A 25,854-nucleotide genomic window follows, 5' to 3' on the forward strand; every position below is an offset into this window, starting at 1 on the left:
TACATAGCACTTCTGTGCTTCTTATTAACCCCTATTAATTTTCACCTGTGTGCTGACCTGGGGTGGCCGACCTGTGCCGACATTGTGGGGTCCTGCACCCCAGGCCCATACCTAGTATTAGGGACCCCCAGTGACGGAGAAGCCTTGTCGATCGGCCTGGGGGCTTAACCCTATATCTGCAGATATACGCAACTAAGATCTCCGTATTATCTGACTATTATTATATAGTAATATTATTCACTCGGTGTGCATTAGGGAACACAGTTTTTTTTCCTACACAGAATTACCCCTCCCCTTTTAGCACCTGAGTGACATTACAATCTGATTGAGCAGCTTCCCACCTTGTGTATTGTATATAGAGAGGCACAAATGGGTCAGCATTAGGAGGGATTGCTGACTCTAGTAGTGCCATAGGGGAAGTCAGGGGTATCCCCAGGTAAGCTGGCTCTCAGATGCTGTAGGTGCCATTACCATGTGGCCTTACACTGGGAATTTAACCCAGATATATATATGTAATTATTTATGGGGTGGGTGTGGGGTGCAGTGGCCCCTGTGTCGGTATGGGTGGGCTGTTGCAGGTCGGCACACCCTAACACTTTATTAACACTTATTATTTTTCCTATCACTTTGTATATATTTTTTAATCACACCACTTACATAGCACTTCTGTGCTTCTTATTAACCCCTATTAATTTTCACCTGTGTGCTGACCTGGGGTGGCCGACCTGTGCCGACATTGTGGGGTCCTGCACCCCAGGCCCATACCTAGTATTAGGGACCCCCAGTGACGGAGAAGCCTTGTCGATCGGCCTGGGGGCTTAACCCTATATCTGCAGATATACGCAACTAAGATCTCCGTATTATCTGACTATTATTATATAGTAATATTATTCACTCGGTGTGCATTAGGGAACACAGTTTTTTTTCCTACACAGAATTACCCCTCCCCTTTTAGCACCTGAGTGACATTACAATCTGATTGAGCAGCTTCCCACCTTGTGTATTGTATATAGAGAGGCACAAATGGGTCAGCATTAGGAGGGATTGCTGACTCTAGTAGTGCCATAGGGGAAGTCAGGGGTATCCCCAGGTAAGCTGGCTCTCAGATGCTGTAGGTGCCATTACCATGTGGCCTTACACTGGGAATTTAACCCAGATATATATATGTAATTATTTATGGGGTGGGTGTGGGGTGCAGTGGCCCCTGTGTCGGTATGGGTGGGCTGTTGCAGGTCGGCACACCCTAACACTTTATTAACACTTATTATTTTTCCTATCACTTTGTATATATTTTTTAATCACACCACTTACATAGCACTTCTGTGCTTCTTATTAACCCCTATTAATTTTCACCTGTGTGCTGACCTGGGGTGGCCGACCTGTGCCGACATTGTGGGGTCCTGCACCCCAGGCCCATACCTAGTATTAGGGACCCCCAGTGACGGAGAAGCCTTGTCGATCGGCCTGGGGGCTTAACCCTATATCTGCAGATATACGCAACTAAGATCTCCGTATTACCTGACTATTATTATATAGTAATATTATTCACTCGGTGTGCATTAGGGAACACAGTTTTTTTTCCTACACAGAATTACCCCTCCCCTTTTAGCACCTGAGTGACATTACAATCTGATTGAGCAGCTTCCCACCTTGTGTATTGTATATAGAGAGGCACAAATGGGTCAGCATTAGGAGGGATTGCTGACTCTAGTAGTGCCATAGGGGAAGTCAGGGGTATCCCCAGGTAAGCTGGCTCTCAGATGCTGTAGGTGCCATTACCATGTGGCCTTACACTGGGAATTTAACCCAGATATATATATGTAATTATTTATGGGGTGGGTGTGGGGTGCAGTGGCCCCTGTGTCGGTATGGGTGGGCTGTTGCAGGTCGGCACACCCTAACACTTTATTAACACTTATTATTTTTCCTATCACTTTGTATATATTTTTTAATCACACCACTTACATAGCACTTCTGTGCTTCTTATTAACCCCTATTAATTTTCACCTGTGTGCTGACCTGGGGTGGCCGACCTGTGCCGACATTGTGGGGTCCTGCACCCCAGGCCCATACCTAGTATTAGGGACCCCCAGTGACGGAGAAGCCTTGTCGATCGGCCTGGGGGCTTAACCCTATATCTGCAGATATACGCAACTAAGATCTCCGTATTATCTGACTATTATTATATAGTAATATTATTCACTCGGTGTGCATTAGGGAACACAGTTTTTTTTCCTACACAGAATTACCCCTCCCCTTTTAGCACCTGAGTGACATTACAATCTGATTGAGCAGCTTCCCACCTTGTGTATTGTAAACAGAGGGATTAAAGAAGAAGTTTGACAACCTGATACACAGATTTTTGATGAACTATGCTATGGATCCCCAGTTTCCCTAGAAATTTTAAAAATTACGCTAGCCCAACACTTTTGTAAATCTATGGACATTGACAGCTTTTGCTCGCACCTTATGGGCAAAAGCACAAAGAAGACTGCATTCAACAGGCACCAAACAAGACCTCAATCGACGACTGTACATTTACCTGACATAGAATACCACCGCATTTACCGTAATTATGTCTTTTTTTCATTTCTACAACCCTCAGGTAATGACACACATAGTCGATAGGGAATACAGGCACAGATATCAGCAATCACATATCTCCCCCATTCATGTATCATCAACTAAAATGTGCTCCCCCATTTTGTTACAACCAAAGCCAAAAAGAGCTCGGTAAAGTTTGACAGCCCATCCACAGACCCGTACCACGGGATAAGAAGGAATTCACATGTATACTTCGCAATACCTCGAAGCTTGATTTAAAACACGTACGGCACGATGATACATGACCCCCAAGCACGGATTCATACACACATGCTTCTGCTATCTCACTAGGTCATACCCTTTTCCTACCATCTCCTCTCCTCCCTTACCCAACCATGTAAATGTATTAACCCCTAACATATATTTTTCTCTTTTTGAAATGTTTTCAGGAAGTGGCAGTTATTGTTGACTGCCAAAGGGTGGACTGTCAAAGTCAGAAAAATATCTCTATGCACACTACCATATTTGCACCTCACACAGGTCCGTGCTGCGCATGCGTACGCTCTCCCGTGCATACGCATACTCACAGTCGCGGGCACCCGCAGGCGCACGGTATGCGTATTTACGGTAGAGTTTATGTGATCGTAGCGTGCGACTCAATCGTTACATATTTTCAGTAATAATGTATTTTGTAGATCATGGTCCCTTTGATAGATTCTGAAAGTTTAGTTAACATAGCATGTTCCTGAACAGAGAGATCCCTCTTTGTATTGTACGAAGGGTCTAACAGGGGTCATACAGTGGTGTTTGGTACCCATCGGAAGAGTATTTAAATAGCAATATTCCGGTGCTGGTTTGGAGCAGATTAATCGCTCGTGCGAATAGTTATGGACATAAGAAGTTTATGTCCATTTACTATTATTTGTTCTTATTTAGTCATGCGGCGGGAAACTCAGTATCCCACCCACCTGAACAGTTGGAAACAGTCACAACCCACCTGTATGAATCAACCTATGACCTTTTGTTATAATGCGAAGCCGAATTCCTGTGTCCAATGAACAATAAGATTGTAGGGACCATTGAATTGCATTGTGTGTGGGGCATAAATAGGCAGGCCGACCATATCCAGTTCACTCTCTTCAACGGTTCTCATTGCTGATAATCGGGAGCTGGATATCGAGGCGCATGCGATCGTTTCCCCTTGTGCGTAAGTGTTTCTCCGCAACTATATTGATCTTCTTGTTATTGTGGGCCAATCTCTCTCAATTTCTCTCTCTCTCCTTCTCTTTCTCACTCATTTTCCCTTAAATTGTATTGTATTGTATTTCCTGTGTAGTTATCTGGTTAGGTAGTCTATGTTATATTGTAGTGTATGACTTGTATTGTGTTTAACTCTTTTGCAAGTATAGCATTCATAATATATATTTTAGGCGTTGGACCCTGAGCACGGTATCTGTGTGTTTCTTATAGTATTAAGTATTCTCAGAGCGTCGATGACGCTCGAACAGCTTTTAAGGTAATAAGGTTATACTGTGTTGCATTTACTCTCTAACATTACACTAAGGTTTTACTGCACAATACACTGTTTATGGTTTAGATACAAAGGTTTAATATAGTGAGCGTCAGCTCCGCTGGTGATTTCCTCGTGGTCCCGAGCGTTCGCTACGCTATAGCGAATCATTACTTTAGTTAACAGCCAATAACGTGCCTGCCTGTGATCTCTTGGCCGTGAGTGAACGTGACGCTTGAGCGTCTCGATCACGGCAAAGCGATTGTTACGCAACTAGCGTACCCTTACGGTACTTCATACATAAATAGCGTACAGTGTTCTTAGACCTCATAAAGGGTATTATATACGATAAATATTTAGCTTTATCACCCCTCCTCCCTACGCCTCTGTATCCCCACCTTACCGCCCCGCTTCTCTCTATCCCCTCCCTACCGCCCTGCGTTTCTCTATCCCCTCCCTACCACCCGCGTCTCTCTATCCCCTCCCTACTGCCCACGTCTCTGTATCCCCTCCCTACCGCCCGCGTCTCTGTATCCCCTCCCTACCGCCCCGCGTCTCTGTATCCCCTCCCTACCGCCCCGCGTCTCTGTATCCCCTCCCTACCACTCCGCGTCTCTGTATCCCCTCCCTATCGCCCCGCGTCTCTCTATACCCTCCCTACCGCCCCGCATCTCTGTATCCCCTCCCTACCGCCCCGCGTCTCTGTATCCCCTCCCTACCGCCCTGAGTCTCTGTCCCCTCCGTACCGCCCCGCGTCTCTGTATCCTCTCCCTACCGCCCTGCGTCTTTGTATCCTCTCCCTACCCCTCTGCGTCCCATACACGGTCCATACCACCGGCTCCTTGATACCTCCCTGACAAACCCTCACCAGGAGGACAGGAGCCATAACCCCCTGCGTTACCGGTATATTGGTGATGCTCCGCTGTGCCGCCTCCTCCCTATCCCTCACTCGGCAAGCGCAGGGCGCAAGCCCAGCACCGAGCACATGACCGTGCTGTCCATGCCCATTGGCCCTGGGAGCAGCACCAGCCTGCGTACCCTCCTCCTACTGCACCTGAGGGGGGCACGCACATAGCGCATGCAGAGGGGACTGGTGCTCCTGCGGCCGCGTGGAGACATTGCGTGCGCAACATGTCCGCGTTGCTACACCTGAAGGATGGTACGGTGTAGAGAGAGGACACAGCTGCCTCTGTTCCGCATTGTACCAGCACTCCTCTCTGTGTCTAATGACACCGTATACCTCTTCATGCGGGTATGTCTATATCACATACATCCTTATCCGTGTCCTATATATTGTTACACATACAATCATATAGTTATAGGTCCTGCACCCACCCCCCACCTGCATCCACCTCTCCCTCCACCCGCAGCATCTACATACTCCCTGCCTCATCCGCCCCCCCCCGCACCCGCTACATTCTGTACATCATGCCCTGCAGGCACCGTTAACGCCGTCGCAAGGGCCTACACCCCCTTCACCATCTCAAGCCCTTTCGTCGTGCAATATTTGACCACTGACAAACCTAGGAATGCAGGTAATACTCATACAAATATTGAACCCCAGCAAGGCGTGCAGGGGTTAAGGGGGCGTAGCCCCTTTCGACGTTGTGAAGAGCGCCCATAGGGCGCGATGAATCGCCTAGTATATATATATATATATAATATGAAAGAAGCCGGCCTGCACACGTTAGAGTCCAAAGGGGGAGTGCATGGTACATATGTATTGTATAGTCCAGAACCAAGAACCAGCACCTCCAATCAATGCAAAAAAAAAGGTTTTAATATCCACAAATTCCATTTAAAAACAGATGCAAAAAATGGAAACATGATAAAACATAATAGGAGCACGACAAAAAAAAGTGCAAATGCCTGGATAGGGTGTAACTATATAATTGGCCACCCTATCCAGGCATTTGCACTTTTTTTGTCTTGCTCTCATTATGCTTTATCATGTTTCCGTTTTTTTGCATCTGTTTTTAAATGGAATTTGTGGGTTCTGTGGATATTAAAAACTTTTTTTTGCATTGATTGGAGGTGCTGGTTCTTGGTTCTGGACTATACACACATATATTAGAGATGAGCAGTTTGGTTGTGCTCAGTCTTTTCCATTTTTTCTTATTCGAAATCCGATATATATACAGTATATTGGGGTGTTTTTTTTTTCAGATATGCAGTGTAATCTTTAAATCTCACAACTAGTACCAAACTCAGGAAGAAAATCAGTGAAATCATTCCAGAAATGAATAAATGATCTGTAGGGCATCTGAATGTGTATCCAGAGTGTGGCTGCGGTCGTGGGATCCGGTCTTTGGGTCGACAGTAAGTAGGTAGACATGTGGGTAAATTTACTATGGTGGGAGATTTTTAGAACTGGTGATGTTGCCCATGGCAACCAATCAGATTCTACTTACCATTTTTCTCCTTCATCCACTAGGGGCCACTGGAGTGTAGTTACAATGGGGAGATAGTAGGTGGTATTGGTAGCTGGCACTTTAAAAATTCTCACACTGTGGCTAGCTCCTCCCCTACTATCTCCCCTCCAAGCCAGTCTTAGTTAAGTGCCCGAGGTAGCTGGTTCACTTGGGTTTAGCTGAAGAATTTTCTTCTTTTTTCTTTATTATTTTATTTTTCTTACACACACTCACAGACTGGCAGCTCTGCCACTGCCAGTCTGCACCGTGGGAGCTGCCGGCGGGGTCCCATCGCAGCTGCGTGCGGCTAGGGATGGGCCCCGGCTGAGGGAGACACTGAGCTCTCCTGAGTTGGCGGACACCGCTGCGTGCGGCGCGTGTCGCGGCCACTCCATCCAGCAGAAGATTCCGGCAGCATGGCAGCGGTGAGTATCAAAAAATGGTCGGACACCGCTGCGTGCGGCTTGTGTCGGGACCACCCCACCACAGAAGATTCCGGCTGGACGCCGCTGCGTGCGGCGTGTGTCGGGGCCGATCCACCAAGAACACAGTGGTGAGTGAAGTATACTTTATTTGTGGTGGCTATGTATGTTTTTAGAGCAATGCACTGTTTATTGTTGTACAACCCACTCCAGAAGGGCTCTCTGGGGCTGTAATGTACTTTATTGTATCCTTACCTGTCCTCCTCATGGAGAAACAGACAGGATGATTGGGGGAGGCTGAGTATGTGTTTATACAACCCTGACTGAAAAACGGGTGTGTGTCATTCTGATAACCCTCTGCTCCCCCAGCTCCCCGCACCCCCCGCACAGATCCCCACTCAGCGCGACTCACAGAGCCGGCACAGGGATCCCGCTCGAGCGCAAAGCAATGTTTAAATTTGGCGCCTTGTACGGAGGGGGCGGAGCTAAGTCCCGCTCTGTAGAGCGAGCTCAGCGCTCCCTGCTCCCAGGCGGCGACTCGCGCTCTGTTCAGCGCAACACTCCCCGGCGGCGGCTAGCAGATACAGGGCTCTACTAGCGCTGTATAGCGGGCTCAGCGCTCCCCGGCGGTGACTCGCAGGCCCAGCGGAGGGTACAGCTCGCTTCCCGCTTAGTTTTGCAATAAGGCGCCATAGCCGGGGGGCGGAGCTAACTCCCGCTCTGTACAGCGGGCTCAGCATTCTCCGCTCCCCGGCCACTGTTATAGTGTAATAGGCATTTATGTGAGTTTAATGCACATGGTGCTGAGGAGAATGTGATATAGTCAGAGTGGCTCAGCACTAATCCAGTTATCCACTATATAGATTTTATCGCATAGCCCAGAGGAGTTTCACTCTGGCGGCCATTTCCTCCATGCACAGACCTGGCTTCATATTTGCAGTGTCTCCTATAGCCCAGTGGGCTAATCTTGCATACTCAGAGACAAATACAAATAAAGTCCCAGGTATATTAACAGTTAACCTGCTTTACTCAGCGGGCTCCCAGGTCTCCCCGTCGCTAGGCAACAGCTCTGGGATTTGTAACTTTTCGATACTTCAGGCTGCTGAAATATAGATACATTCCTCCTGCAGTAGAGTCCTCTACCCAGCATTTTCCTACTTGCAAATCAGGGAACCTGCTCTATTACAGTAGCTGGGACTCAGCTCAATAATAATTAAAAGGATCTACTGTGCATTATTTATTTACCTACGGTGTGTGTGTATATATACATATATAGTTATGTTTGTGCATGTATATATATAGATATATATATTTAAGTGCGTGTAGGTATGTATATAGATAAATCCATAAAATACCAGATATAGGGGATAAAAGCCTATGGCCACACCACCCTGAACACGCCCGATCTCGTCTGATCTCGGAAACTAAGCAGGGTCAGGCCCGGTTAGTACTTGGATGGGAGACCGCCTGGGAATACCAGGTGCTGTAGGCTACTTCCGCAATGTTTTCTAATAACAACATCTTGCACATAACATTTTCCCCCATCTTTCTCACAGGCTGGTCACCATTTTGAAAAGCCAGCGGAACCTCAGAGAAACATCTGGTGCACCTTAATTAGCGGTACACTAAATACAGGGCGGGGTGTTGCCTTCCCTTTATTATTCCTTGTTGTCACTAGTTACTAATGCTATTTGTAATTGTGGAATGCGTGTAAGGCATAAGACAAATAGCGCTGCGGCTCAGTACGCTAGTAGCGGGTATCTGAACAGGGGTTTGAATCCAAACAAAACTTTAAGGAGAACTCCTATAGCCTAGGGCTAAGACTCCTGTCCCACAGCGCAGCGTTGCTGGTTCAGGTCTCCGCTGCTCCAGAAAGTTTATTTTAATCGTATCGGTCACTACACATTATAGTGCACACCTTACGTAGGGCTCTGTTTATTTAACCCACCTTTTCTCCTTTCGTTTGTCTCTCCTGGGATAGTCGAAGAATTCCCTCTTAGGTGTGAAGTATGCGGCGGAGCCATCTGCTTCGCCCTCCACGCACCTGCACACCCCTGTTTGATCAATGATGCAGGTAATGTCACTATTAACCAGACAATAACTCATCAGGTAAGCCCTTGGACTTTGGTTTCCAAGGTCACAGGATCAAATCACAGCGGGACCAAACACACCTTTCCAAAAAGAAACTTTGCTAACATTCCATGCATTACTGATGTCTGTTTTCTGTGGATCTGAACCAGTGTCTCAGAATATACAGGTACATAATACAGCAGTTCATCTGATACTGCAGGTAAAGGAGGAGGACACGTCAAGTCCATCAGGGTTCCACGCCATTGACGAAAATGACAGCGACTGGTTCAGTTTCGGATGAGCTGGGCAGGCTCCGATAGGCGGCCGACAGACACCCGAATACACAATATCAGGTATCAAACAAGGTTTGTTTTCCTATCTTTTCCCCGCAGATGGCAGGAGAGGGTATCAGAACCTCTCTAGGGTATACACCTCGGTGTATCGCCGGTCCATCAAGCCGCCGTTTTCCTGAGGCAACCTTGCTCAGGGATCCATCGACATATGCGGCAGCATGGTTCTACCGTATCCGGAGCAGGTAGGTTGGGGAACAATTGTCCTCTAGGTTACAGGATGCTTCGCATCAGGATCAATTGATACTTTGATACAGGTCAGAATCACGATTCTGCTTTATGTTCCTTGGAGGTCTCCATGTCTACAGACTCGGACCCTGCATCTTCGCTTGGGCTGTCTTAACCCGACGACCTCTGGGGCTGCGACAGTGACAAGTAAACATGAAATCCTACGGGGCAGATGGTTCTGGGGAAGGAACTTTCTGCAGGATTTCTTGAACCAATGGAGGTAGGTCCACTTTGATTTCTCCTACTACTGCCCCAGCTCCAAGACAGACCTTTACTGGTCTTCCCTTTAGATTTTTTCGTGCCCTTTCAGGTTTTTGACTCCACACGGGTGATATCTTCGTCGCCAGGGGTTCTCAGGGTAAAAAGGCTGAAGCAGAGGTTCAACATCCTCAGTCCAGTCTGATTTTATGTCATCCTATACACCCATTACACCTGCAGGGTCCCAGGGTAGGCGCAGGTCGATGGGAGAAGGCTTGGGCGGTTACAACCGTCTCAGGAGTCCCTCGGCATAGGTCGGCTGATTTACGATGACAAGAGAGTCATACTGCAGGCTGCGCTCCATAGGTTTCTAACCGCAAAGGGTGTTGATCCCTGTTTTTCACATATCATTTGAATTAGGACAGTTCTCAGGCCTTTGTTTTCTTTTCACGTTCCGAAGCCAAGTGGCTCGGACAGGCCTATTCTGGCCTTACAATCCTTTTAGTCTGTGATTGCTAGTTTAAACAAGAAAGGGAGTTTTACGTGTCCCTTGTCTTCAGAGATGCCTGTTTACTGATTTCCGTTGGACAGGCTTTTCTCAGATTCCCCCTTAACAGGATTCTCATTTTCACTGTAAGTCCTTTACTCTTCTCTCTTCCGCTCCCACAGAGTTTAGGAAGATAACAGAATAACTCTTTTTCAGGGGCAGTGGGTGACGTTGGTTCCCTAATGGGACAATTTACTGCTACTATCCCACTCTGTACATTAGGTGGCTTCTGAATATCCGGAGGATCCACGAGCTTCTGATTCGACACAGATCCAATTTATGCTCCGCATAGACGTTTCTCAACACGGTCCGTCAGAGGTTTTTTCATTCCTCGGCACCAGAGACTCTATTTCTTCAGTCAAGTTGCGACGTAATCAGTGGTCGCCTCCATTCCTCTCGGAACGGGGGACAACAATCTTGTTTCCAGATCAAGCCACCAGGTCAGACTCCTGGGTGAGGGAACATGCCCCGGAGTTTTGTCAGCTGGTCCGCTGTGGGCGGAGATTTCGGATCGACCTCAGGGCGTTCTGACTGACTCGTTAACCCTTTATTACTCTCGGACGGCAGTAGCCGTGGAGGCCCTCAGGGCTCCGGGGAGTTTTCTGGTTATTCTATCCTGCCTCCTTTTTCTATTTCTACTTCATGTTCAGTAACACAGGAGGGGATTATGCGTGCTAGTCCTCTCGGTGGCGCTGGTTGGGCCACGCATGACTTGAAGATACAGATACGCCTGTTGTCAGTAGAGGAGCCTTGGCTCCTACCTCGACTGGACTGTCTACTTCAACAGGCTCCTTTTTTCTCCTTGTTCAATTTTACACTGGTTTCGGTTACCCGTGTGACTGTTCACGAGACCTCAGAAGGGAGGAGTTCCCTAGTTCGGTTAGGCCTACTGGGCTCCGATTTCAGAAGTCTATTACCTCTTCTCGCTTTTGCCACTTTGGGAAAACTTTATGGAACATAATGAAGATAAAAGGGTTTTTTTCCCCCTTCTTCCAGTTACCATTCATCTTTGGTTTCTCTGGGAGGTTTTTTGCTCCGCTGCGCTTCAAACCACACTGACCGGAATTTTAGGTCTCTGCCTTTTTCGCTTTTCTTCCAAATGAGATTAGCCTAGCGGCCGTAAGTTCGGCCTCTTGTTCAGGGAGTACTCTATTGGCAACTCCCCGGGCTCGGCTTCGGCCTCAGCGGTCGTTTCTTCCAGAGGGGAGGTCCATTTTTCATATAAATCTGACACTAGTGGTTTTCAATCCTCTCTGAATGTTGTCAGGGCTCGTCAACTCTCTCTACAGAGGTCTCAGGCTATTCGATGAAGTGTTTTTTCTTCTTTGCTCTGGATGATGCTCCCGTACTAAATAGCCGGGGCCCCAGCATATGCTGGACAGTTGGATACATCTGATCATCAGACAGTCTTCTTGGCGGTTACTAGGGAACCTCCGTTTTCCATTTCAGCGCGCTTTACGCGCATTGTAAGACTTTCGTGGGCAGCCGCCCGCGGGGTCTCCATGAATATTTTGTCGGGCGGCTACTTGGTCAAACCGACATTCGTTTTGTCAAATTCTACAAGTTTGACACTTTTACGGCCTCTGCATCACTGTTTGGCCGAGCAGTTTTTACAGGACTCTCAGCGCTTTCCCACCCGTTTTTTGGGAGCTCTGGGACGTCCCCATTGTAACTACACTCCAGTGGCCCCTAGTGGATGAAGGAGAAATCAGGATTTTGGTACTTACCGATAAATCCCTTTCTCCGATTCCACAGGGGCCACTGGACGCCCGCCCAGCGCTGTTTCTCCTGATTTTTGTTTGATTAACGATTGCAGATCACCATATGACTGCTTGTTGGGTTCAGGCTAGCCTGGTTTTTTGTCAGGTTCTGTTCCAGGTTTAGTTTGTGTTCGCCTGGTTTACAGGGCGTCGTTAACCTCCTCTACCTTACGGTTTGTTTATTACAGCTCTCCTCGGGCACAGTTTAACGTAGACTGGCTTGGAGGGGAGATAGTAGGGGAGGAGCTAGCCACAGTGTGAGAATTTTTAAAGTGCCAGCTACCAATACCACCTACTATCTCCCCATTGTAACTACACTCCAGTGGCCCCTGTGGAATCGGAGAAAGGGATTTATCGGTAAGTACCAAAATCCTGATATCTAGCTGCTTCTAGCAGATAATAGATATAATCTGATTGGTTGCTATGGGCAACATCACCAGTTCTAAAAATCTCCCACCTTAGTAAATTTACCCCCTGGTTTCTATGTCGACATGGACTCTAAATCGACATGTTCTAGGTCGACATGACAAAAGGTCGACATTAGTTTTTTCACTTTTTTCACTTTTTCATACTTTACGATCCACGTGGACTACAACTGGGAACGGTAACCGTGGTAGCGGAGCGAGGCACCTTGCCTGAAGCATGGCGAGGGGACACAGTGCACTAATTGGGGTTCCCGGTCACTGTACGTAGAAAACGTCACCAAAAAAAGTAAAAAACAACAACCTCATGTCGACCTTTTTTCCTGTCGACCTAGTACGTGTCGACCTAGAGTCCCCGTCGATCTAGAAACCATGTCCACCTACTTACTGTCGACCAGTAGTGGTCGACCTATACACTGTCGACCTAAGTCTAATCTGCCTAACATACCACACCCGTGATCGCATCCCATCCCAGATAAGTGGCTAAGCCAGTAACATAGGAATCGATTTGCTTGTTGACGCTAGAGAATTCTGTCCAGCAATGCTTCTTCCCATCCTCTTCCACCATAATGTGCACCTACTGGGTCCCCAAGGTACTTTGTAAACCCCCCACCCACCCCTTGGCTGCCCTGATTGCAGTATATAACTAGAATACAGACAACTGCCAGGCAGGGCCGGTTCTAGGTATTTTGGTGGCCCGGGCGGATAATAGGGGCGTGGCTTCATACAGGGGGCGTGGCCAGTTACGCCCCCTGTAGAGTTGTGCCCCCATTTGTGCCCCCTGTAGCGTAGCACCGCTTGCACACAAAAAAATTATAATACTTACAATCCCCGCTCCTGACCGCTGCAGACCTCCGCCGGCGCCGCTCCTCTCCTCGGAGCTATGGGAGAGACGTTATGACGTCTCTCCCATAGCACAGCATACACAGACACTAGAGGTCAAATATGACCCCTAGCGTCTGTCAGTCCCACAATGCTGTGCGGTGCGCGATGACGTCATCGCGCACCGCACAGCAAAGGTCACCTCCACGAAGGGAAACTAGACGTGTAGCGCCTAGTTCCCTTCACAGCGGGGGGGCACAGTAGCGGATCTTGCCATGGTGCGGCAACCTCCGGATGGCGCCGGCGCCCTCCGGAAGGCGGCGCCCCGGGCAAAAGTCCTGCTTGCCCGTGGCAAGATCCTCTACTGCTGCCTGGAAGTCAAGCACTAAGCACCATTGTATCCGGCTGCCTACACACATTACAGACATATCACTGCAGTAAGTCAGAAATTGTTGTCTGGGGATCAGCAAATATCTCCGGAAAGATAATACTCTGATGTAATGATATCAGACGCCTCTATGATGTACCTACATTCCGTTTAACAGTGAGTTAAAAGGAAATAGTCACGTGACTGTTAAAGCAGACAGACCAGAGACAGATACAGCCATAGGCAGCAAACAGTCACTGCCAGGCATTACCAAACAGTCTTCTGTTTACTGCATAATAACTCTGGGCCAACTCCATGATAAGTGGAATGTAATACCTGCCAGGAGATTATAAATATACACCCAGCAATATAACATGTGACGTGGCCCTTCCTATGCACAGGGGGACATAGCACTCATCACAATAGGTTAGAAATGAATCAGCTGCGTTGTCGTTGTGCCTTAGCCGTAACTAAGAGTAGGGCTGGTTTGTAGAAAGCAGCGGAACATTATCATTATGTAGTGTATATTCGCCGTGCAAATGTGCGATCACATGTGTACGCCGAGATGCAAAAATCCAGTGTGTGCAGTGTGTGCGCAGCCCAGGACTTACTCCTCCGGTGCGATGAGAACAGGCTGATCGGGTCCGGAGCTGACGTTAGACACCCTCTCTGAAAAACGCTTGGGAACACCTGCGTTTTTCTGGACACTCCCAGTAAACGGTCAGTTACCACCCACAAATGGCTACCTCCTGTCACTCACCTTGCGAACGCCCGTGCAATTGGAATTTTCGCACCATTCTGTCGTTGGTCAGCGATGCCTGTTATTGTTTGGCGTTGCGCGTGCACATTGCGGTGCATACGCACACGCAGTCTCTCGCGGATCGCCTGCTGTGTGAAACCGCACAGCAGCGATCAGGTCTGAACCACCCGCTATGTCTACTCTAGGTTTCGCCATCGGTGTGTTTCCATCTATGTAAACATAAGAGGAACAATTAATGCCGGGGGGGGGGGGGATGATGGGTATTAATTACCTGGGCACAGGTCTGATGTAGGGGCCCAAGTCAGCAGCTGCAGCTCTTTTCCTCAGGCCAGCACATGCTGCTGTGAGCTGCTCTGCAGTGTGACCAGGGTGGCATTTAAAATACTATTTGTTCAGTATTTTTTTTTAAGGGTCCACGGCCGCGCCACCTGTGATTAGGCCACGCCCCCTGAAAAGTACCAAGGCTCAGCCAAGCTCTCTACTGACCTGCATTTATCTGCTGTGAGACGGAGAACATGCCCACGGAGGGGGAGGGCTTTTAGTCGTGCCGTCTTGCCCGCCTATTAACGTGGCAGTGGGTTGGGCTGCAGCGCTGTCAAGTCAGCACACAAACCTAAAAGAGGCAGGCGGTGGACTTGAAGCCGGCACCACAGCAGGGTTATTACTTATTGTAACTTATTGCATTAGTACAGTTTCTGTCTGTACATGTCCCCCTTGTAGATGTCTTTTTTTTTCTTGTAGTTTAAAATTACCGGCATAGTTACAATAAGAATTGTGTGTTATATGGCATTACAGACATTGGCCCTCATTCCGAGTTGTTCGCTCGCTAGCCGCTTTTCGCAGCAGTACACACGCTAAGCCGCCGCCCTCTGGGAGTGTATCTTAGCTTAGCAGAATTACGAACGAAGTATTCGCAATATTGCGAAAAGATTTTTCTGTGCAGTTTCTGAGTAGCTCGAGACTTACTCTTCCAGTGCGATCAGTTCAGTGCTTGTCGTTCCTGGTTTGACGTCACAAACACACCCAGCGTTCGCCCAGACACTCCCCCGTTTCTTCAGCCACTCCCGCATTTTTCCCAGAAACGGCAGCGTTTTTTCACACACACCCATAAAACGGCCAGTTTCCGCCCAGAAACACCCACTTCCTGTCAATCACACTCCGATCACCAGAACGAAGAAAAAACCTCGTAATGCCGTGAGTAAAATACCAAACTTCTTAGCAAATTTACTTGACGCAGTCGCAGTGCGAACATTGCGCATGCGCAATTAGCGGAAAATCGCTGCGATGCGAAGAAAATTACCGAGCGAACAACTCAGAATGAGGACCATAATGTATATTTGCGTTAGGTATGGAATGCCGACGGCCGGGATCCCGGCAGTTAGCATACCGACGCTGGGATCCCGGCCATTAGAATGCCGGCAGGGGGGCGAGCGCAATGAAGCCCCTTGCCATTTTTCTGATACCATAACTGTTTGTGTTGGGTCTGTGGGTTTTTATGGTGCATTAAGATAACTATAATGATGACAATGATTATTATTATGTTTTATTGATATGGCGCCACAAGGGGTCCACAGCACAAGACAAAGGGGGTCATTCCGACCCGTTCGCCCGCAGCGGTTCTTCGCTGCGTTGCGAACGGATCGGAAATGCGCATGTGCGGTGGTCGCATTGCGCACGCGCATCGTTGCCTGGCGATGATTTTCACCAGGTAACGACGCCGCCAGTGACATATGTGATCGCAGCGGCGATCGCAAGAAGATGGACAGACGAGAGGAGTTCCGGGGCAGATACTCACCGTTTTCCAGGCGCGGTGAGTCCAACGCAGGCGTGGCGAGGCATTTGGAGGGCGGACGTCTGACGTCAGGACCAGGACCGGGATCCGTCGCGCAGGGTAAGTAACTCTTATCCTGGTCTTGTTTTGCAGGAAACTTTTTTAGCATAGCAGGGCTGCACAAGCGTTCGCAGCCCTGCTATGCTAAAATACACTCCCCCATAGGCGGAGATTAGTTGATCGCACCAGCTGCAAAAAGTTGCTACGTGCGATCAACTCGGAATGAGGGCCAAAGTACACAAAACAGAGATCGTGCAAACAATACAATAAAAAAATTCAAAAGACTAATACCCCTTTCATACCGGTAATGCCGCGTCGCACTGGGATTTGTACACGATGCTGATCATTTGAGCTCCTGTCTACTAACTTGTATGCCTTGAAATGACTGCCAATTTTGTAGGGTTGGTAGTAAGGGATTCAATGCCTAATTGAATAATTTGGAAAGGGGCACTGATGGATGTCCCTTTCCAAATAAAAATGGGGTTCCACATTTCCATTCAGTAATAACTTTGATCAATGAATCCCATCTCAAAGCCACGCTCCTCCAGTATTAGAAATAAGTGTGGCCACAATTCCGTGTCAAAAGCTCTGTGAATGTCAAGACTCAGAAGCATGTTCCGGTCACTGGACGAACCTTGTGATGTCACCACTGCCGCCCTTATAGCCTTCAGTGCGTGATGTCATTGAACAAATCCCAACTGGGGTTCTGTTAGAATGGAAGGGAGTATAGTTTGCAGCTGCATGGCCAGAATTTTAGCCAACGGCTTAAAGTCTACATTCAATAGACTGATAGATCTATATGATGATGATAAGTTAGGGTCCCTATCTGGCTCGGACAGAAGATTCATATAGGCCTCATTAAACAATGAATATGGGGTATTGTGTTCATGTATTGCATTAAATAATTGGAGCAATATGAGGTTGTAGCATGTGGTAATATTCACCAGAGAAACCACCTAACGTGACACTACCTGCCAGAGCCTTCCTCTGCTCAGAAGTAAATTTTGGGAACACGGCGTAAGTAAGGAAGGCTCTCTGAACCTCAGGACATATGGGAGAACAGTGTAACAGAGTCACAAAATGTTATTGGAATTAAGCAACTACGTCTCAAGATTAAATCAGTAATAATGTGAAAAATCGCAAGACAATATTTACAAACAATACACTAAATAAAAATAAATATCAATTACTCCTGTGTGTCCTTATTATATTTATATAATTTTTGTAATTTTAAGTGTGTGCAAAAAATGTCTTGAAACCAACCACAAATTGTTGACTACTCAAGTTTTACCCTTATTTACTAGAATACCCTTTTAATTACAATTTATGGGAGGGTATATCACAATATCTAACAATTGATGGGAGTATACAGTTGAACCCTTAAGGGGGGTACTCACGGGAGAGATGTGTGCTGAGCGATCTTAACACAGACCGCTCAGCACACATCTCTCACCCCGCTCAGCACAGCGCGATGTGCTGAGCGAGGGGGAAAGCCGACGGGGGGCCGCTCACTTCACACAACGGTGAAGTGAACGACCCGCTAGATTGAGCCTGCATGCAGGCTCAATCTAGCATTGGCGATAGCGATGCGCGGGGCCGCGCATCGCTATCGCTGGAGGGCATACACACGGCAGATCCGTGCTTAAAATCTAAGCAATCTAGCAAGATTGCTTAGATTTTAAGCACGGATCTCTCCGTGTGTACCCTCCTTTATTCTATGTTCATGATTGTGCATACATATATGGAACCAGTCGTGTCAAATCTATACACAGTGAATGCGCTATTATCTCTTCAATAATCGTTGAGTCAAATGATCCCCGACGCTATTGGAATATGTTCCCAAATATATGAGTAATGCAATTTTATTTATGCTTGTGGGACATATATCTTCATACTGAATCTCTATACCAAGACAGTTGCATCAATAATGCCTCTTTGGTATTCTGACTATCTCTGAGGGTTAGTTGGAATGCTCTCCACCCTATTATCTATAGTATAGAAAATGACTCATCAGACATCTGTACCTTGATTTCATGCCAAAGTGTCAAATGAGCACATTACTCTGGATGGCCTGGGATAGAGTGTAATTCACCCTTAATTGTATTCTGGTTACTCCATTCCCAATAACTGCCTAATTTAATATGATTGGGAGTTAGAGACTATGAGACTATGATTATCAGCAGTATTACATGAGGTGTATCAAAATACAATAAGCCTGGCAATGCCACACCTCTGTCAAAGCTGTTGTCACCTCTGGTAGAGGTGTGTTATGACACATTAATCCTGATCATGCTACAGGCTTGTTACTTATCATTTTTAATATCTAATGTCCAATTCCTGTCTCATATAGTTTAACAATTTTAGCTCATTTATGCCTCTCACATATAACTATTCTGTTACTTTCTCAAAAAGTTGCAACAGTTGCAACTAATGTTACAGATTTTTATCTTCTATTGGACAGTAATGGACTTTTTACTGTGTCTGTTTAATGCATAGAGTATTCCAGGCAGATGTCCGGCTGAATCTATATACACTGCTAATGCAGTACTATAAGATGTACTTATGTTATATAGGGTGTACAGGAATACAGTGAGTTTGGTAATGCTGCGCTTTTATCAAAGCTATTAGCGCTTATGATACAGGCATATTATGACACATCAACACTGGTCGTGCCGCAAGCTTGCCATTTAAACGTCTTAGTATATAATTGCTATCTCATATAATGTGGCAATTGCGGCTCATGTTAATCCTTACCAATATAACTGTTGTGATACTCTCTTAAAGGTTGCAGCAATTGCAACTGGAATTGCAAGTTTTTATATCCTCTATTACACAGTCATCTCAATTAAACAGTCATAAATTGGTCCCTGTGTCTGTTTATAACATTAAATATTCGAGGCACATGTCAGAGTAAATCTATATAATATGCTATTACACTCCTGCAGGAGATACTCGCATTTACCCGTCGGAAATACAACTCCACCACATTAGCTTTTTCTATTACATAAGTATAAGCTATTCACTGTGTACATTTGTTGCACGAAATCTCCCCAACCTGTGTTGGAGTGTATCTGTATAATGAGCCAATTTGATTCAGCAGGGTTTGTTCGTATTACTGTATCAGGATTATGGCTCTGCCTTTTACTTAACATGAGGTCCCGCTATTGAGCGGATGTTACCATATGTGCATTATTCCAATGAGCACCTATCCTGTCCACAACTCTAACTATCAATCGCGTTCCATATAGTGCACTCCGTATTGTAAATTACATAAATTAAATAAAGCATTGCACACACATATTATTATTATTTTTAGTGTTGACACATAGTGAGTGAGCTGGTGAACTGGCGCCGCTCTGAAACGCCCACATGTACGTTTCACATTAGCTTCGTCAGGGCAAACCCAATTGCCCTGCTCAGAGAAACTATAACGGCTGGAGGAACCAATCATGACACGGTTTAGCGGTCAGTGAAACCAGGAGCAGTCTAACTGCACTGGCTTCACTGTGACTGGCAGTGACTTCCTATTGGAAGTCCTACTTGTCAGTCACAGGCACACAAGGAGGTGTTTCCTCCCTTCGGGACTGCCAGACCGGGCTGCGATAAGCAGAGAGCTGGCTTCTTATAGGAAGCCACTCCCTGCCTTTGGCGCAGCTCAATCCGGTTTCTGTAGGCTGCAGCCGATGCAGTCCATAGAAGCTGGGGGTATGCATGCGCAGTCGCACCGCAGTGTATGTGCATGCACTGGTCCCAGCACCTGCCATTGCGCAGGTGCCGGGACCCGGAGCTGGCAGCTGGTTGTCTCCGCTTATGGCACAGGGTTACTAAAGTAGGGGGGCTGCCGCTGATCGCTGCCCCTCTTGATTTTCTATGAAAGGGAGCAGAAATGCAAGAACTTATCCATGGGACTTTTAAGGAGTTTTCTTTAATAGAAAGCCAGTGGGTCTCCTGGAGAAAGATTATATCTGGGCTAAACCACTTACGTCCTAGAGGATGCTGGGGTCCATTTTAGTACCATGGGGTATAGACGGTTCCGCAGGAGCCTTCGGCACTTTAAGACTTTTCAACAGTGTGAACTGGCTCCTCCCTCTATGCCCCTCCTCCAGACCTCAGTTTAGAAAATGTGCCCAGGAGACTGGATGCACACTAGTGGAGCTCTACAGAGTTCTGCTAGAAAAAGTTAGGTTTTTTATTTTACAGGGAAGCTGCTGGCAACAGCTTCCCTGCTTCGTGGGACTTAGGGGGGGGGGGGGAGTAGGAACCAACTTCTCAATTAGTTAATGGTTCTGCTTCCGCTGACAGGACACCATTAGCTCCTGAAGGGTACTGAACACAGCCCAAGCCTGGCCAGCGTTCACTCCCACAGCACTGCCACCACCCCCTAACAGAGCCAGAAGTCAGAAGGCTGGTGAGTATATTACCGGAGTCCTGCAGAGAGGGGATCCTCCGGTCATCGTTGGCAGCAAAAAGGTACAGCGCAGCGGCTGAAGCTGCGCGAGCATGCATCTCAAAACACACACGGTGCAGGGCGCGGAGGGGGGCGCCCTGAGCTGCATGGAAAATCCTTACTCTCACTGGCAAAACGGTAAATACATGTATAGCCTCTGATTTACAAACTCCAGCTAGTATAAAAATCATTGTTGCTGAGGCAGGAGGGTGGGGCTTCTCCTCAGACTTGCCAGACACTCACTCTGCCATTTTGTCATGCAGGGTCACAGAGAAAAGCTGACAGACACTGTTCCTGCTCATAACAATGCTGAAACAAGTACCAGGGTGTTATAGAGGGGGGGTGTTTATTACATTAGGTGAGCGTGCCTAATATTGAAATAAAGCGCTGAAGTTTTTGTATAATAAATATACATATACAATTCCCTTCATATAGGGCGCAGTGTGTTAGTGTGGGTCTGTCACCGATAGCTCCCCTGTATGATTGTGGTGTGAAAGTGCACGTTTGTGACATGTCAGACAATGGAGAGAGCTCTTCCCCTGAGGAAGCCATTTTAGATACACAGGAGTGTAATGTGGTGGCCCTTCCCTCACAGAAGGAGCCAGAGTGGGTGAGAAAATTACAAAGTAATATGTCACAGCTTTCTAGAAAATTCTCTGAGTCTGAACAACAGACAAGAAAGTCAGTGGAGGATGTACTATTTGCTGATCCCTCCACGTCATCCACACGGGGACACAGACACAGATTCCGACTCTGACGTCGACACTGGGGATTTGAGAGGGGGGGACCCCAAATTAGCCAAAAGCATACAATGTATGATAGTTGCTATAAAGGAAGTGTTGGAGTTTCCTGAAACAACACTGGTCCCTGAGGAAAAGGATTATTTTAAATTAAAGGTTGTGACTTTTCCTCCTTCAAAGGATTTGAATGCGTTCTTTGAAGAATCCTGGGCTAACCCAGAGAAGAAATTTACCCTTCCCAGAAGGATACGTGTAGCGTACCCTTTCCCTGAGGAAGACAGGCACAAATGGGAGACATCCCCAATGATAGACAGCCGAGAAACTGAGGAGTCTAAGAAAATAGTTTTGCCTGCCCCTGGTTCAGCCTCTTTAAAAGATCCAGCTGACCGTAAATTAGAAACAACCCTAAAATCCATATATACGGTTAACGGAACGGTGCTCAGGCCCACCATTGCTTGTGCGTGGGTAGGTAACGCTGTGGAAAAATGGTCTGACAACTTGCTTGTTAACATAGACACAGTTGACAGGGATGAAATAGTTCTAACTCTCGGCCATATCAAAGATGCTGCAGGTTACTTAGTTGAAGCTATGAAGAATATTGGGTTGCTGAGTTCAAGATCCTCCGCTATGGCGATTTCAGCCTGCAGGGCGCTGTGGATCCGCCAATGGAATGCTGATGCGGAATAAAAAAAAAAAAAATATTGAGGCGCTTCCTTACAATGGAGAAGCCCTCTTTGGAAACAAGCTGTATGCCATGATTTCAACAACTACATCAGGCAAGTCAGCATTTCTGCCTTCCGCAGCTGCTCCACCTAGGAAAGGATTTCATTCTCATACGATGCAATCCTTTCGGCCCAACAAGTCCAAAAAGGCAAAGGGTACCCCCTTCTTCGCAGGAAGAGGTCGAGGAAGAGGTAAAAAATCTACAACACCATCAGGCTCGCAGGAGCAGAAGTCAACAGCTACTTCTGCTAAAACCTCAGCATGACGCTGGGGCTCCCCTGCGGGAGTACGATCGGGTGGGGGCACGTCTACTGTCTTTCAGCCAGGTCTGGGTTCACTCAGATCTGGATCCTTGGGTATTGCAGATAGTATCCCAAGGGTACAAATTGGAATTTCAGGACCTTCCCCCATGCCGATTTTTCAAATCAGCCTTACCAGCTTCTGTTCAGGACAGAGCAAAAGTGCTGAACGCAATACAGAAATTATGTCAAGACAACGTAATTTCCTTAGGTCCTGTGTCACAACAGGAAAAAGGGTTTTATTCAAGCCTGTTTGTAGCGCCGAAACCGGATGGCTCGGTAAGACCGATTTTAAACCTAAAGACTCTGAACCTTTATTTGAAAAGGTTCAAATTCAAGATGGAATCCCTGAGAGCGGTGATCTCCAGCTTGGAGGAAAAGGAATTTCTGGTATCGATGGACATCAAAGATGCTTATTTACATGTTCCCATCTACCCGCCGCATCAGGCATACCTGAGGTTTGCGGTGCAGGACTGCCACTACCAGTTCCAAACATTGCCTTTCGGGCTCTCCACGGCTCCGAGAATATTCACGAAGGTGATGGCGGAGATGATGGTTCTTCTTCGCAAGAAAGGAGACAAAGTCATCCCATACTTGGACGATCTCATAAAAGCAAGATCCAGGGAGAAACTAGTGCAGAACAATGCACTTTCCCTGACGGTGCTTCAACAGCACGGTTGGATCATAAACCTTCCAAAATCCCAATTGGAACCCACAAGGAGGTTATCATTTCTGGGAATGATATTGGACACAGAAGCACAGAAAGTATTCCTACCGGTGGAAAAGGCTCTGGAGATCCAGAGGATGGTCAAACAAGTTTTAAAACCAGCATGCGTATCGATTCATCAGTGCATCCGCCTGCTGGGGAAGATGGTAGCGGCCTACGAGGCTCTACAATTTGGCCAATTCCACGCCAGGGTGTTCCAATGGGACCTACTGGACAGTGGTCCGGATTGCACGTACACATGCACTGGAGGATAATCCTGTCAACAAAAGCCAGTATTTCACTCTTGTGGTGGCTTCAGAGTTCTCACCTCCTGGAGGGACGCAGGTTCGAGATTCAGACTTGGATCCTGCTGACCACAGATGCAAGCCTCTGAGGTTGGGGAGCAGTCACGCAAGGGGAAAGCTTCCAAGGACGATGATCAAGTCAAGAAGTACTCCTTCACATAAACCATTCTGGAATTTAAAGCTGTGTACAACAGCCTTCATCAAGCGGCACACCTTCTTCAAGGTCGTCCCATACAGATCCAGTCAGACAATGTAACGGCAGTAGCTTACATAAACCGCCAGGGCGGAACAAAAAGCAGAAAGACATGCAAAAGCTCTGTCAGCAATTTTCATTCCGGGAGTGGACAACTGGGAAGCAGACTTCCTCAGCAGACATGATCTCCATCCAGGAGAATGGGGCCTCCACCCAGAAGTCTTTGCAGAGGTAGCAGATCGTTGGGGCGTTCCTCAAGTAGATATGATGTCATCACGTCTCAACAAGAAGCTTCAGAAATATTGTTCCAGGTCAAGAGACCCACAAGCAATAGCAGTGGATGCACTGGTGACCCAGTGGTGTTTTCAGTCGGTGTATCTGTTCCCTCCACTTCCACTAATACCAAAAGTTCTCAAGATCATCAGAAGAACAAGGGTTCGAGCAATTCTCATTGCTCCAGACTGGCCAAGGAGGGCTTGGTATCCAGATCTTCAGGAGTTATTACTGGAAGATCCTCATCCTCTTCGCGAGGACCTGGGTCAGCAGGGGCCGTTTGTTTATCAAGACTTATTGCGGCTGCGTTTGACGGCATGGCTGTTGAGCGCCAGATCCTAGCCCGTAAGATCCCACACTTATTCTGGCCAGGAAAGGAGTAACGTCCTAACATTACCATCGTATTTGGAGAAAATATGTATCTTGGTGTGAATCCAAGAAGTCTCCTGCAGTGGAGTTTAAATTAGGACGTCTTCTCCTATTTCTACAGGCGGGTGTGGATGCTGGCTTGAGATTAGGGTCTATCAAGGTCCAAATTTCGGCCTTGTCCATTTTCTTTCAGAAACGGTCCAGACGTTCGTGAAGGGGATTCTGCACATCCAACCTCCCTTTGTGCCTCCTGCGGCGCCATGGGATCTTAATGTGGTGTTGCAGTTCCTTAAATTGGACTGGTTTGAGCCTCTACAAGAGGTAGAGTTGAAGTTTCTCACTTGGAAAGTGGTCATGCTGTTGGTCTTGGCCTCAGGCAAACAAGTGTCTGAATTAGGGGCTCTGTCACACAAGAGTCCTTATTTGATTTTTCATGAAGATAGAGCTGAACTGCGGACGCGTCAGCATTTTCTTCCAAAGGTTGTGTCCTATTTACATATCAACCAACCTGTGGTTGTGCCAGTGGCTTCTGACACCTCAGCCGTTTCAAAAGTCCTTGAATGTCGTCAGAGCGTTGAGGACTTATGTTGCAAGAACCGCTCGGATAAGGAAAACAGAATCTTTGTTTGTCCTCTATGACCCCAACAAGATTGGGGGTCCTGCTTCTAGGCAGACTATTGCGCGCTGGATCGGAGGTACCATTCAGCACGCTTATTCCACGGCAGGATTGCCGTTACCGAGTTTGGTAAAGGCCCACTCTACAAGGAAAGTGGGTTCTTCCTGGGCGGCTGCCCGGGGTGTCTCGGCGTTGCAAATTTGCCGAGCAGCTACTTGGTCAGGGGCAAACACGTTTGCTAAGTTTTACAGGTTTGACACCTTGGCTGCTGACGACCTTCAGTTTGGTCAGTCAGTTCTGCAGGAACATTAGCACTTTCCCGCCCGAACTGGGAGCTTTGGTACATCCCCATGGTACTAAAATGGACCCCAGCATCCTCTAGGACGTAAGAGAAAATAGGATTTTAATTACCTACCGGTAAATCCTTTTCTCGTAGTCCGTAGAGGATGCTGGGCGCCCGCCCGGTGCCCATTTTTCCTTCAGAATTACGTTTATCTTTTTACACAGGTTCTTATGTGTTAAGATGTTCACAGCTGTTGCTGTTGCGTTATGCATGCACAATAGCACGGGTTATGTTGAAAGCCATGTTAGGCGGCATGTTTTGTATGGTGTGAGATGGTGTGAATCTCGCCACTAGTTTAATGTAAATTCTTCTCTGGAAGTTGTCTGTCTCCTCGGGCACAGTTCCTATACTGAGGTCTGGAGGAGAGGCATAGAGGGAGGAGCCAGTTCACACTGTTGAAAAGTCTTAAAGTGCCGAAGGCTCATGCGGAACCGTCTATACCCCATGGTACTAAAATGGACCCCAGCATCCTCTAGGACGTAAGAGAAAATAGGATTTTAATTACCTGCCGGTAAATCCTTTTCTCGTAGTCCGTAGAGGATGCTGGGCGCCCACCCAGTGCTAATTTTTCCTGCAGAATTACGTTTTATCTTTTGAC

General features: G+C 47.3%; 1 protein-coding gene and 1 non-coding gene across 3 annotated transcripts in view; both read left to right on the top strand.

Annotated features, from left to right (window-relative positions):
* PTH (parathyroid hormone) overlaps nucleotides 1–25,854 on the top strand; it is a 321,523-nt gene that overhangs the window by 112,701 nt on the left and 182,968 nt on the right. The window lies entirely within an intron of this gene.
* Nucleotides 8,261–8,379, top strand: LOC134971402 (5S ribosomal RNA). The gene has a single exon (XR_010190267.1). It is a non-coding gene; the product is annotated as a 5S ribosomal RNA (ribosomal RNA).

The sequence above is a fragment of the Pseudophryne corroboree genome, chromosome 11 (genome assembly GCF_028390025.1).
Source record: "Pseudophryne corroboree isolate aPseCor3 chromosome 11, aPseCor3.hap2, whole genome shotgun sequence".
NCBI classification, from domain to species: Eukaryota; Metazoa; Chordata; class Amphibia; order Anura; family Myobatrachidae; genus Pseudophryne; species Pseudophryne corroboree.